At 41.1% G+C, this 14,678-nt stretch overlaps 1 protein-coding gene across 6 annotated transcripts in view; it reads left to right on the plus strand.

The window, feature by feature from the left end:
- Positions 1–11,760: 11,760 nt before the first annotated feature.
- The window catches only part of GPBP1 (GC-rich promoter binding protein 1), a 37,394-nt gene continuing 34,476 nt past the window's right edge, over positions 11,761–14,678 (plus strand). For 2 of the 6 annotated variants that reach the window (XM_086770107.1, XM_086770102.1), the window contains exons 1-3: positions 11,761–11,897; positions 12,693–13,769; positions 14,559–14,626. The gene's annotated coding sequence lies outside the window, so the exon portion shown is untranslated. Of the gene's footprint in view, positions 11,898–12,056; positions 12,180–12,274; positions 13,770–14,558; positions 14,627–14,678 lie in introns of those variants that run through there. The other 4 variants (XM_086770103.1, XM_086770106.1, XM_086770105.1 and 1 more) reach the window with 4 other exon arrangements.

Below are 14,678 nucleotides of genomic sequence, written 5' to 3' on the forward strand. Positions count from 1 at the left end.
AAACCTTCCTGGTGTGGGCTGCCTGCTGTGGCTTAAACGGAGAAAGTGAAATTTACTTTGCAGTGGGTTTTTCTATCTAAAAGTTGAGGTGATTTACGTGCATGTAATATTCATCACCTTTTTTAGTGTGGTGGGGGTTTTTTTAGGTTTTTTTTTGGATTTTTTTTTGGTCCCGGTAGACACGAAGTGGGAATCAGGCCATTTCCAGCTTGTTTTCTTCATTCCAGGCTATAAAGACTCATGCTTTTAATTTTGGAGTCACATGTTTCTGCTTCTGGCCAAAACAGTGTCTCTCATACTTGCTATATCAAATATTGCTCTGCTGCAGGAGTGATGTGTGTCACAGTGACAGCTGGGTGCAGTAGTGCCCCAGATCATGTCCTACCCAGGGAATTTGGGAGGCTCAAGGCTATATCTCAAAGTGAACGGCTTCTCTGGATGTGTCATAAGTGGGGTTTGCAGACAGTGTAGAGACCCCAAGCTAGTTTAGGTTCTTAAGCAGTGGAGCTCTACGCTGTTTAATTTATTCTGCTGGGACCTGTTTCTCTGAGAAACAGACAAGAAATTAACTTGTCATGTGCTGCATGTTGAGTCTAGCCTAGTTCCAGTATATAAACTCTTCGTGTAGTTCCAAACTACACAGCAGACTAAGATGTAGGCATACCTGCTCTTGATGTACCTGGGATAAGATGTTGACAAAAATCCTAAGACTTTTTAGGAAAGTTGTCACAGCCACAAGCAGCTCCAGCAGTACCTCATCCTCTGATCCTTCAGTCTTCACCTTTTTCCAAAGTTGTATATGCAGATTAGGGAGTTATCTGTTAAAAATGATCAGTAACAGACAGGCTATGTCAGAGCAGACTGCATGTACTCAAAAATTAAGAAGGAAGATATAATCCTTTCCAACTGTGACTAGTCTGGAATGCCATTATAACCCAGTAATGCTCCTTAGCCTTTTTCCCTTAGTTTTGTTCCCTTCAGATACACCAAACCCCATTCCTATCCCTGTTCCCCTGAAGCCTCAGCTCAGGTAAGGCAAAATAGTTTCCCATAAATGCAGAATGTGTAACACATACACAGACATGTTAATCTTATCAACAACATAGCATGGAAAGTGCAGCAGGAAGAATCTCCAATTTAGGGAAGGACATATTTGCTACTGTATGTGTTTTCTTAATAGGAATTCTCCCCAATTTGGATGCAATTAGCCTCTTCCTGACTTCTGAAATAGTTTACTTCACAGTCTTTCAACTGTTTGACATGATTAAGTTTTTCAACTGTGTGCAATTTTACAGAAAAATCTTCTGTTTTAATTTGCCACTTAAAATCTTTTATCAGATTTAGATCTTATTTTTTTATTATCATTCAGACCACTTTGATAAAATAGTGTGAACTCATAGCTCTACCACAGCAGGTCATGAGGTGTATTTCAGAACTGTTGCATAAGTTGCAGCAAGGATTCTGGAAAAACTAGTGGTCAGAGTTGTAGTGGACAAGGGGCTGCAAGACAGGAAAAAAAAAAAAAAAAAAGTAAAACTTATCAGGTTCTAAAGCATAACTGAAAAAAAACCCTAGCATTTTCTTTTCCTCTCTTTTCCCGACATTCAGTTTTGCACCTGCAAATGGCAGCTATACAGAAAAGCTTACAAATATTTGCACCTTCCAATACCTACAAAACAATGATGGTGAAAATCTGGATCCAGAAGATTGACTATGACCCAGGCTGCTATGATCCCGTATCTAAGTGTGGGCTGGATTTAGACAGCAATACCTATAGTGCAATTATGTTCTATGCCGTTACAACATGTTTTACCCTCTGTTGGTTTTCACTGTGTACAGATTTAGATAGAGTGAGAATGATGAAGTTGCTGGGATAAGCTGGTTTGAAGGGGATGCAAAGGAACAATGATGTGATTGCACCACCTCTTTCTCAGCTAGCATTTTTTCTCTAGAAACAGGGGCTAGAGCATGGTGTGCTCTTAAAGCATAGCTTGGAAAGTAAACGACCTTGTGCCTTTGTGGAGTCTGGTTTGGCGTTGGTATGGAGCTTCCACCAGAGCCCAGCGCTTTCACAGGTGTGCTTCTGCTCTCTGCCTCGCTTCCCTGAGCAGAAAGGCAATGTGAGATTGTTCTTTCAGGGACTTAGAATTACAGGGAATTACAGCTTCTCTTTGTAAGGACTTAGAATTAGAGATGGCTAAACAAAATATATGGATGCATATATACAGTGAATCAAATAGTTACATCAATGCAAATACAGTTTTCCATAGCTGCTGGGCATACAAGACCGTGTGGAGCTTGGTATTTCAAAGTGTCTTTTCCCTGGAATCATGAAAATGGGCCAAAAATCCACCTAAACTGTTATTTCTGGAATAATGGAGGAAAATACATTTTGTGTTCATATTTTGACTATATTTATTTATATTTATTTGCATGATTATATTTAATCATCCAAGTTAATCTCAGTTAAAAAAAAAGAAAAAAAAGATTTGAATTCATTTTTTGTTTCAATTGATTGAAACAGTGAAAATAACAGAAAGAAATAAAATTAATTAGACGAGAAAAATCTAGTCTTTTTTAAAAAACCCAAATCTAATAATGCAGTGAAGCTGAACAGTTGTAGATGAGGAGCTGTAAGATCAAGAGCACATAAGCTCTAAAAAAAATCTTGATTTGTAGCATTTTTTTTCTCCTTTACCCTTAAAGAATGATAAATTGAGTATTAACTCTTTAACATTCTGCACTCTTGGGTGTACACTATCATAGAATCATGGAATCCACTACCTTGGATACATCCAACAGATATATGGTGATCAAAGAATACCATAACCATGTTTGAAGTCTTGGTCTGTATCTGAGCGGTGTGAATGTTGTGATAATTTTTCACTTCAGTACGCGCTCTTGCAGCAAACTTGCTGCCCAAAGCCCTGGAGCACTGGCCTCAAATAGCCTTGTCTGTAGGCATAGTGGCAAAAAGTAATGCCTGTTTGTTCAGGAAATGAAACTGGTCTTAGACCCTTTGGCTGTATCTCTACTAGTAAATTAAATATGCCCAGGGATATTTCCTAGGCATTAAAATCACTGAAAAGCACAAAACTGCCCACATCTCTGCTGGCAAAACCTCTGCTTCCCTCAGAGACCGCCTGTTGCAGATGGATCTTTGAACACAGTAACTCCCAAAGGTACTGAGGAGGCAGGCTGGTGGGAGCAGGACGAAAAGCATGCGGGGACCATCCTCATAGTTTGATGTTACAGATGACCATCTGCCAGTGCTATTTAACTTACTAGAAAAGATAAAATTTTAAAAATACAAGTCACCATCTCCCTCAAATCTATAGTCCTTGAGCTTTGAGATGGGAGGAAGGAGGGAACGCCATCTGTGTATTAGGCACATCATTTACTACTCCTAATCACATTGTTCGTTGTGCAGATACCATGGTTTTGAGCACTGTGTTTGCAATAGACAATGTATACACAATGTTTTTAAATCCCCTTGTTGTGTCTGTCTCCCAGAGCTTTAGTTTTTACGAGTGCAGATAACAGAGATTTCTGCTGTACTAACTGGACTCATACATAATGTAAGAAAGTTAGACTTTTTAAAATACTGTTGCTCACTTACTTCTCACGCCAAATTTTTGAAGGGAATAGTTTCCCTTACCTCCTTCCCAAGCTTTTAGTATTCTGCTATTTTTATTAAAAGGAAAGTTTATTTTCTCCCTAAAGAACATGGAGAAAAAGTTTTAAGTGATTTACTTCTCATAACAATAATAATAATAATTTAATTTTAATAATAGGCAAAACAGCTTGTTTTTTGTGAGGCTTACCAACAGGCAGCAGATTTACAGCAAGCAGATGTTTTGTCCAGACTTACAGACAGATACAGCACATGCATGTCATGCTATGCACAGTGATTACATAAGAGACAGTGTAATATGAGCATAATAAATATTTTAATTTAGGGGATTTTTTTAATGGTTTCTTTTGTGAATTTAAACAATTTCATTTGTATACAATCCTAAATGGTTGTAAACAAAAGGTTATTATTGTAGTAGAAACTTAGGCAGCCTGACTCTCCTGACCAAGTCACTCCCTCTGTTCCCTGCTACCAGGAGAAGCAGCTTTTCAGTGAGCACTTCCTTCCAAAATACCCTTAATTGGAATCACTGTTGCTGTTTGGGTTTATTTGTCACTTGGTTTAAAGTGCCAAGGGATTTCTAGTTAGCCAGTATCTTTGTCAGCTTGCCCTCCAGCCTCTTTTATGTGTTGCTTGCATAGCCTATATTGAGTTTCTCCCTCTTTCTAGACTCCGGAGTCTCTCCTATCTTTTCCAATATGCATCCTGTAATGCATCCTCTCACTTCCCAGGTGGCATCTCCCTGCCTGTTCCTTAGCAGGTAGTCACCTCCATGAAGCTCCTGCCCACTGCAGCTCCCTCAGGCGTTTTTACAGAGAAGTGGTCTACGGAAGGTTTGTTATCAGGCACCCACCTTAGGCTGCACCCTACAGCCCTCCTGGTTTTACCACTGAAGGGATGGGATAATCCTGGCATGAAGGGAATGAGCCCCGTGCTCCCTTGAGGGCCCAGCTTTCCCAGAATGGGCTTCTTGCTTAGAGAAAGGGGCTTTCTGATGTCCTCATACTGAAATGTGATTTCACTTGCGATATAACTGAAAACAACCATTAGTCAGCCATGCATAGAAAAACAGATGACCGAGTAACTCCTCTGTACGGCTTAGTGTTGGGCAAGGAGGAGTGTAGGAGTTTTCAGTGAAAGGGTAGGCATGTGATTAAATTGTAAACAAGAGCATGATGAGAAGCAATTTCTCCTAAGTATAGTATACGTTCTATATAGTAAGTATAGTGTACATTGCTAATCTCAATTTTATAGCATCGACAGATGTGTCATGTTGTGTGCAGGAAAAAAAACATTGTGCTTTTTGGTGTCTCTCAAAATATTTTAAACACATACACAAGAGGCATCATAATTTGAAAAATATTTACATGAAACTTGCTTTTACTTAGTAAAGAAATATTGTAAGCCCTTTTGGCAAAGTTAGTATAGAGTAATAGGATGTAATTGTTTTGGAAGAACAGAATTGTTCTCCTAAACAGGAAGCCCTGTACTTGTGTTTTAAGAGTGTTTTGCTTATTTCTTTTGAGCCAATTTATAATAATTAGCAAGCTTAGAGAAAATATCATCGTCTTTCAAAAAGTTCACAAAGATACACATGCATTTATATTCTGCAGATGTGAAAACTAAGGCTCAGAAAAGTTAAAAAAAAAAGGTCAGCCAAAGCCTAATGCAGGATCTCTGGCAGAAGTGAATATCAAAACAATACAATGCTGATTTAAAGCTATTGCATCACCTTCATAGATTATAGTTTGTATTTCAGGGATTTCAAATTCAGAGGTTTTTTTCCACTTATTTACAAATACCAGGAGTTTCTAGTAGCAACATACAAAAATGCCACCGTGTAAGAGTGTAAGTATCACTTACGTTGGGTGAGTGTCCAGTAGGAAGAAACCATTTCTCTAAATCTCCGATTTTGAAGAAATAAAAGAGAGCCCTAAAATTTGTTCAGAAGTATCTGGAAAACAGTATAACACAGCTCCAGGAAGATAAGTCTGAGAAAATATTTCATTTGCTTTTGACCCTATTTACAGCCTTTCATACCATTAATGTCCTTGGGTTAGGGGCTTCTGGGGATTTTTTTTGGGGGGGGCCGGCAAAGTTTCAGATGACAGAACCACACAACAGATGGTGGAAACCTCTGCTGCCTGTTTTTGTCCATGCAGTGAGAAATAGAGAAAGAGGATCAGCTGAGAAAGAAGTAGACTTCCCTCTTTAACATTTTGCATTTGACCATTAGGAATACTGAAGCTTTGCTGGGATGTTTCAGCCTGGTTTAAAGATGGAAGAAATCTGTTAATCAGAAAGCTGGTTTTAGTCTTTCTTGAAAATACACATAAGTTAATATTATTTTGGTCATATGTGATGCGTATATTTTTTTCTCTCAAAGGCAGATTGGTAATAAAGGTAAGGAACTGCAACAGCTGAGCCCACTCTATCAACCTTGATAGTAGTCCTTTTTGGGAATCATGCCACAAAACTCAAGAGGACTTTCAACCAGGAGTTATATCCCATGGTATTTAGTATATATCACAAAATCTAGGCTCCTAGTGGTTCTAGCAAACAGATCTAAAAAGTAGTGCAAGTTTGTGGTTTGTGGTTTTTCTTTTTTTTTTTGGAGGGTGGGGTAGGGAGCAATTATTCTATTAATTAGATCAGTTAATACAGCTGGGAAGACACTGACAGACTTTTCTGCATGCAGTTGATTTATCAGATCTGTCTGCATAGAGGAACACCACATCTGTTGGGCCAGTTTCTTAAGGTAAGCCTCTGTGGTAACTACACATACTTTTAAAAAACATGGTAATAGGTATATTGACAGCAGGTAAAAATCCATTCAATTTTTTTTTTCTTCACTTTATTTGGATGTGAAAAGTTTCTAAATTAATCAAGTAGTTAAAAAATGGGGGAAATAAAATGTCAAGTTGGTGTCAATAGCATTTTTTTTTAAAAGAAAAAGAGATAAAGCAAATAGATTCGGCTATGAAATGAACTGCATTAAAATGAGATTTGCTCGTATTTAAATATGCACAAGATCCTATCATAGTGCTGGTCATCTGGTCTCCTTATTCCAAAATCAACATGCTCTAAGTTCACAAGTTAGCTAGGTTCATTTTAGGGAAAATACAGGAATTTCATTTTATAGAGAAAAGGGTAGGGTAAAGACAAGCATCTTATGAAAAATTGGTCACTTGGTATTGTACGTTAAGTTCGTAATTCCTTCAGCTTGTTCCTTTTCATCTAAACTGTTTCTTGTGATTAATAGTTATTATTTTGAGTTCTTTGTGAAAGTTAAAACTGAATATCCACTTGCTGTTATTTCTCTTTTCTGGGTGGAACAGGGCAGAAGTTGAGTATGCTTAGGATTTACTTGCTTACTATTTTAGAGAAGGTGTATAGCATGACTTTATTCTTCAACAGAATAAATATCATGTAGGCAGCATTCACCTGGGACATATTTGAAGAATAGTTGCACCCTTTTAACCTCAATTCATTAGCTGGATAACTTGCATGAAAGGAATACTACTTAGTGGAGATAAACCATTAAAATAGCTTCAATTAACCCTTGGTTTAATGTTTCTGAAATGCATTCTTGGAGATGGATGCTTTTGCTGTTAAAGGGGAAAAGCTACTAGTCAGGCTATTTTCAGTAACAGTGTAAGTGAAAACTTGAAATAGAGAAGCTGCTCTTTTAAAAGGTAGGTAGACCCACTGAAATTCTGAAGCAATTGGAAAAGTCATCTTGCCTTCCGTTCCTGGAAGGGTTGATACATATAAATAGGCAAGCTCAGATACTTTGTACTAGTGTTCATCGTGTTATCGCAAATGGTAATGACTACATGTTGCTCTGCACTTTTGTATAATGCTTCCATTCTTTTAATTTTGTTACTTAAAATGTTTTGTGTTGTGCACATGTGGCTGAAAGTTATTTTAAACTTTGCAATAAGTTTTTATTAGAATTGTGGTTATATTGAGGCATTCTCACTGTATTTGGGATCTGATTGTACAAATATTCCTCTGTTGAGAAGAACATACATTAGAATTGGGATTTTATTATTAATGTTAGGTGGTTGTTGTCTTTCTAGTTTTTAAATACTGGGCTCACTGCATCAGAAGCTTTCTGGACCAAATCTCTATTGATCAGATTTAAAACTTGTTATATGAAAATTTTTATTTTTCCCTTCTGCCTGATTCTTTGGTTCAGATTGATTGTATATTGGGCACATTGGGTTTTTAGTACAAGGTCAAGTTTTTTGTACATCTTCAAGAAGTGACAGGAAAATGGAATTAAGTATGTTTCCATATTTTTCTTTAATATGTGCCTAATTAACAAACTGAGCGTGTAATGTACTCGCATAAGTAACTTGTATTCTACTCCTTGAACAAAGGAAAGTCAGCATATTTCAAGTGCCTGCCAAAATATATTTTTGACTCTTTGTCTCGTACTTCATAAAATCATAGAATGGTTTGGTTTGTTTTGGAAGGGACCTTTGAGGGCCATCTGGTCCAACCCCCCTGCAAGAAGCAGGGACATCTCCAACCAGATCAGGTTGCTCAGAGCCCCGTCCAACCTGGCCTTGAATGTTTCTGGGGATGGGGCATCCACCACCTCTCTGGGCAACCTGTGCCAGTGTTCTACCACCTTCAGTGTAAAAACTTTTTTCCTAATGTCCAGTGTGAATCTATCTCCCTCTATTTTAAAACCATTACCCTTTGTTCTATCACAACAGGCCCCGCTGAAGAGTTTCTCCCTGTCTTTCTTATAAGCCCCCTTACTTCATCCAATCATCCAAGTCTGTGCAGTTAAAAAAAAAAATTATGCATTTTTCATATTAGAATGAGTACTAAGAGTTGTGTTTAAGTACGGATCATTAGTATTTGGTGGGAGTGAAAATGTTTCTTCTTTCATGTCTTACACCTCAGCATTTCCCACATATTTTTGTTTCATTGTATTTACTCAATGCTTTCATACACTGATGTAAACAGTCCCTGAGTATGGAATGAGCTATCTGTCTTCAGTTATTTCACAGTCTGTATTCTGATTATATATAGTGTTCAGAATACTAAATTTGGATGAAAGTGCTAAATGTGTTTTTCTTCTCTCTTCATCAAACAACCCAGAGGTACCTCAGTCATTCAAAAACAGTAGTTCTTAGCTGGTTCTTAAATCTCAACTGTTGTCTAAGAGCCACATGAGTTATCCTTTGTTTATATCATGGATCATTGAAAGGACTTTTAAAAGCATGTGTGAGCATCTGTGGCAAAAATCTTGGCCTACTTTTCCAGGTTTGCTTAACAAAGGAGAACTGCTCATATGGATGTATACCCTCCCTTCCCATATTAATTTCTGATGTAAATTTCATCATCACCTTCTATAGCTGTCTTCCAAAATAGACATGTTCTTCTCAGCCTACCTAGTTTCAGAAGCTGTTTCTGTTAAATACTGATCACTTCAATGCTCTCACTGTCTTCTATGTTCTGTATACTTCCAAAGATCCAGGTACAGTGTGGGTTCAGAAGATCAAATAACATGTTTTACAACCAAAAATTGCTATAAATGTGGTTTCTTGTGCTTGTCATTCTGGGAATCTTGTGTCTGTCTTCTTGTTCTTCATGACAGACGATTACTATGTCTATGCTAGGATTTCTTCTTCAGTAATGGAATACATATGGTTTTATCAGTGCAGTTTAATTGTTCCCCACACAAGCAAAACAACTTGTATTGGTAGAAGCATTGTTTTGCTGGTATAAACTCTGCATATACCAGGAGAATCAGCTGGTGTAGTTAGGCTGTGTGTGGCAGGAACCTCTTCACAAGCCAAACTCACATGCCAGCAAGCTTGCCAATTAATTCCTTTTAACTAATCATCAGAGGCTCAGAGAGTCCTGTTGTCTTTGCTGGAACTGCTTGAATGCTTGTGACATGTAAACTAAAGGGCTTTAAAACAGGACAGCTGTTGGTTTGAATTCAGTGTGAGGTTTGCCACTGATCTCAGTAAGGTAAGGACGTCACCTCAGCTGTTTGCCGGGTCACAGCCTTGCTTTTCATAAAGTGGACATGGCATCATGCCTTCTCGTGCGAAACAGAGATATAAATCAAACACATTTCCCATTACTGCTTTAAAGTAATTTCCCCAATGAGTCTGACAGCTTTTCCTGTGGTTACTAAAATTGATGTGGTTATTGTCACCGGAAGGAAGTAGAAGGATCATATATGAAGCAACACAAACAGAAACCTATTAGGAGGATTGATACAGATTAATCTGTAACCTCCTGCTACTGGTGTTTCTCTTTTGATACTCATGGTATATAATGTATTGCAAAGCCAGAAGATGCTCAGAATAGCTGTGCCACAACTCACTCAAATGAATTGAAAGGTCATTTCAGATCACTAATATAGCCTCAAGAGCATGCTGTCAAGGCAGCCTGGAGATGTGTTATTGACTCTATACATTTTGTTTTCATGTTGCTTTTGGTTCACCTCTTACCTTGTTTTCCTAGATACTGTTACCCGTTGTATTTTAGGATTGTATATGCTGCTTTGGGACTTGTATATGATCCCTTTGGTCAAGCTTCCTTGGTATTATGTGTTTGAATCACGTTGCATAGTCCTGACATGTTTTTGGTGACTTTTCCTGATTGAACAAACTCGTTGGCTTCTAGCTGCTACTGTGGTGTATGTCTTATACGGGTTAAATGGATCAATATGTAGGTTATAAATTATTATTTTCAAAGAGATTTTATAAACTAAACTCAAGTGTGTGGGCAGTTGTGGTACTGCGTGGGCGGTTTTGGTGCTATGGTCCTAGTGACAGCACCTTGAAGTGTCCGAGTTGGCTCCATGGCTGATGCCATGGTTTGCTATCAGGCCAGCTGGCAGAGCACTGCTCTGCCTGTCCTGGCTGTGATTTCAGGCTTGGCAACAGACTGTGAGAATAACCGGGGTGTACTCTGTCACCCGGCCTGGGGATCCCGGCTGCTGCAGCACAGGTCAGCGTAAATAAATAAAAGGACAAACAATTTCAAGGGTGAGGCTGAGAAAGGAGAGTGCAGAGGAGTCATGATTGTGATGGGAACCGAGAAAAACACCGTGATTGTTAGAAATTGGAACTGGGGTTGACTGCTCAGAGTTGAGCTGAAGGTAAATGTGACCATAGCAGTTTCAGAGGTTTTAAAGATGAAACTCTCATGTATTTTTCTGCTTTCTGGTTTTCTTGAGTTGTCGATTTTTAGTAATTGTTGCTTTCTAGTAATTTTATCAAATGATGAAACATATCAGCATATATATGTCCGCAAAATATATTTTTAAAATTTACTATTTGTGAAGACTTTGAGGAATTTTTGAAAAAAAAAAAACAAAAACAAAAACACAAAACAACCGAAAACCAACAAAACCAAAACCTAGTGCATAATTTTAGTATCTAAGATAATTTAAAGCTCATAGAGGAAACTGCCATTGAAAGAAAATCCAGCATCAAATGCAGGCTCTAAAAACACTCGCGAGTACCCTTTCTGACGATATTTAAACACCATTTTCTATATTTTTTTCCCACGTCATTAATCGCAAAATAACTTGACTGGCGTTGGAAACGAGGTTTCAAAACTGCAGAACGTTACTTCCGACGTGGCGTCCCCGGGCTGCAGAGACCCATCCTCTCCCGAACGGCCGCACGTCCGTCACGCACCTTCCCACCCTTCAGCTCGCAAGCTGAGGCGATTTCGGTCGGTTCCAGGGAGACGCCGATTTTCTGTTGTTGGTTACAGGGGAGTGTCGGGTGTTTCTGCGGCGCTGCGGCTCCCCCGGCGCGCTGTCCGCACCCTCGCCGAGGTGCGGGCGGCCCGGGGTCCCTGCAGCGGCCGGCGGCGGAAGGGACTCGCCGTTCCCGAGCGGCGGTCTCCCCGGCACCCACCGGGCAGGAGCCTGAGCCCGTGCCTCGGTGCCGGCGACCCGTTTCGGCGCGCCGCGTGGCCTGCGCCGCTGCACGGTTAATTACGGCGGCGCCGGGGACTCCCGCGGGCGGGGGCGGGGCGCGCGCTGGGGATTCCCCCGCCGCCCCGCACGGAACGTTCGGGATTGTTCCGTGACGTCACGGCAGGGGGGCTCCCGCCGGCGGGGCGGGGCTGCGGTGGCGCCCTCGGCCGGCCGGCGGGCGGGAAGCCCCGCCCCGGGCTCCCGCGGGGTTGGCGCGGGGACTCTCGCGAGGCTTGTGCGCGCAGAGCATTGCGGCTCGGAGCGGCGCCATCTTGGGAGTGAGGCGAGAGGGGGGTGTGTGCGGTGGGGGGCTGTGTGGTGTGTGCGGGGCGGGGAAGTGTTTGCGTGTGCGGCGCTCCCACGCCCCTGGCCCCCGCGGCTCCCGGGGTGGGGTCGGCCGCCACCGTGCCCGGTGTACGCCCCACGGGCAGTCTGGCGGCGGCGGTGCCGGGGCGGGTATTGGCGTGCGGGGCGCCGGGCCGCCCCGTTCCCTCCCCCGCCGCGCGGCCGGGCCCGCCCTCGGGGAGGGCAGGAGGAGCCGCCCCCGGGCCCGCGGCGGCGGCGCGGCCACCCCAGGTCAGGCAGGGCCAGCGCCCGGCGCGGGCTGGCGGAGCCCTTCCCAGTGCCCGCCGCAAAAAGCCGGTCGGCGCCGGGGGGCTCGGGTCTGGGCGGGCGGGCCCGCGGCGGCGGGGCTTCCCCCGGCAGCTCCCGCCGCTCCTCGGGCTCGGTCCGCGCTTCCGCTGGGAGTCCCCGGCCCAGGCCAGCGCCTGCCTCCTGGGGGCTTCCTGTAGAGCGGCTCGTCCTGGCTGATAACATGAGAAATGCCCCTTTCGTTGTTTTTTTTTTTTTTAATTTTTCTCTCGGGAATGAGGGGCAGGAGAACCTTTTTGCTGACAGGCGGCATTCTCCGATAAACACGCCTGCTGCCTTCTCCGGGGTGCGAGTGAAGGTTTAACTGAGGCGTCTGTGCTCGCAGTCGGCTGCCTGGTTGCATGCGTGCTTGGTTTTTTTGCGATCCGAGGTTATGTGTTTGACGCCAGCCCGGGTGTCAAAAGGGAAAACTGATTGCTTTGGTCCTCTTTACCGTAGGAGTTTTGGATTACGGAGAGTCCTGGACGTTCGCAGCCTTTTCCTCCAGCTGGTAGGCAGGAAAAAGGGTGGAAACCGAGCTGCAGCAGTTGGCTTCTTGTGGAAGGGGAGAAATATCGGACGCTGTTCCAGGATTATTTGTGCAAGTGCTTCCTCCTGAAACAGACTTCCGAAACAATCAGTTGGCGTCTGAGAAGTGAATTGGAAGTTTGAAGTCGTCAGCTTTTTCTTCCTTGCAGCGCCACGCACTTCGCCCGTGGATGCTTTTATCCATATGGCATGGATACATGGCTAAATCTATCAACTTCTGAATACTCCGGCTGCCAAAATAAAGTGCTTTATTGCTTTTAGATACTTCTTTTTTTTTTTTTTTTTTTTTTTTTTCTCCTTCTAGGCAGCATTCTGAGTCATAGGCATAACCCGTTTTGTTAGCTGGCTCCAGGTTAAGTGCAGCCTGAGTCACTGAATGGACATCGCTGAAAGGTTTGATGGCAGATATTTTTCCCCTTATGTTGTTTTTTAGATTTTCTGACATAGCTTTCTGTCATTTTACAGTGAGACCTATTTTCTAAATGAAGAATCTAATAGACATTTGTTTATCATTTTTTCTTTTATATTTTATTTAATATTTTTATTGAAAAATGTTGTTGCCAGTAAGCAATATGGAGGTATCCAGATAGCTGTTGTTTACAAATGCTTCAGTTACTGGAAGCTAGGAAACGTTCCACAGTTCAGATGTGAAATTTGGATTTTTTTGCCTTCACAGTTTGTGGTGTAAAAAGTGTATTTATTTCACCTGGAGCTGATGCTTCTTATAGTGATATGTACAAGGAATAGACAAAAGAAGAAGGTGTCAGAGGAAAAAAGAACTTTGTAAGACAGTTGGCAAATTTTGGAAATAGTCTTGTGGAATCTGTAAGCAAGAAGGATGGGTAGCTGATTTGTGTGAGGTCAAATCTATGTCGAACAGCTACAAATGTAGTATCAACAAGAACTCTGGACATTATCTCAAGGGAAACAAACTGGAAAAATATAAATCACGCCGAACTGACACCTTGTGGGGTCCTCTTGGATTAGGTACGTGTTGCAGTATTCATAAATCAATTTATACTTGAATAAACATCTTATCAGTAGAATCGTTAAACCGGTAATGTTTACTGCCTAGAGGTTGTTGGTTTTCTTGAGAAAGTTCGAATGAGCTTACAGAATCTTAATTTTTACTTGCTGTTTTTAGTAGTTAATTGAATAGTTCTTCAGGAATTTGAAGAATACATGTACAAGGAGAAATGTGTAGGCAGGAGTGTGATTTTTGTCTGGGAAATTAAAAAATAGTTACATCTAGACTGAATCTGTAGGTAACATCCTTCATGTTAATATCATAATTTCAAGAATGAGCTGTTACACTTATGGAAGAAGTCTGCTGGATGGGTCGCAGTTCTCAATCTTTCCATTTGTAGTAGATGTTTTTATAGCATGAAGGTATTAATAATGTTTTGCGGGTTTTAATTTTTTTTAATTTCCTTCACTGTTCTGTGTCACATATGGAAGCCAGATATTTTTGACCAAAAATTAGTTTACTGCCTATGCAAGCTAGGTTTTTAATGTGTTGATATTTTAAGGTTGGGTTTAGAGTAATTTCCTATTCTGTAATGGGAATGAATGAGTCTGACTGATTTGCAATACAACATTACAAAAAGCCTCCACCTTTGTGGAAGGATTCAAAACAAAATCTAGGTGTGAACTAACTAATTTTAAATGTTATTTTTAAGTCTATTGCTGTCCCTTTCTTCCTGTAGTGACTAAGTATTTCTGAAGATAGATAGTTTAAATATTGAAGTTAATTTGTTGACAGTAATTTTTTTGTAGGTTTGCATTCAGCTGAATTGCTACTGCCTCGAAGAAAATTAAGATGGACAGGACAACTTAATTCAAAAGTCAGTGGTAATTTTACTTAAGTTCTCTCTCCTATACCCCACCTTGATTATT

The sequence above is a fragment of the Chlamydotis macqueenii genome, chromosome Z (assembly GCF_036417535.1).
Source record: "Chlamydotis macqueenii isolate bChlMac1 chromosome Z, bChlMac1.mat, whole genome shotgun sequence".
NCBI classification, from domain to species: Eukaryota; Metazoa; Chordata; class Aves; order Otidiformes; family Otididae; genus Chlamydotis; species Chlamydotis macqueenii.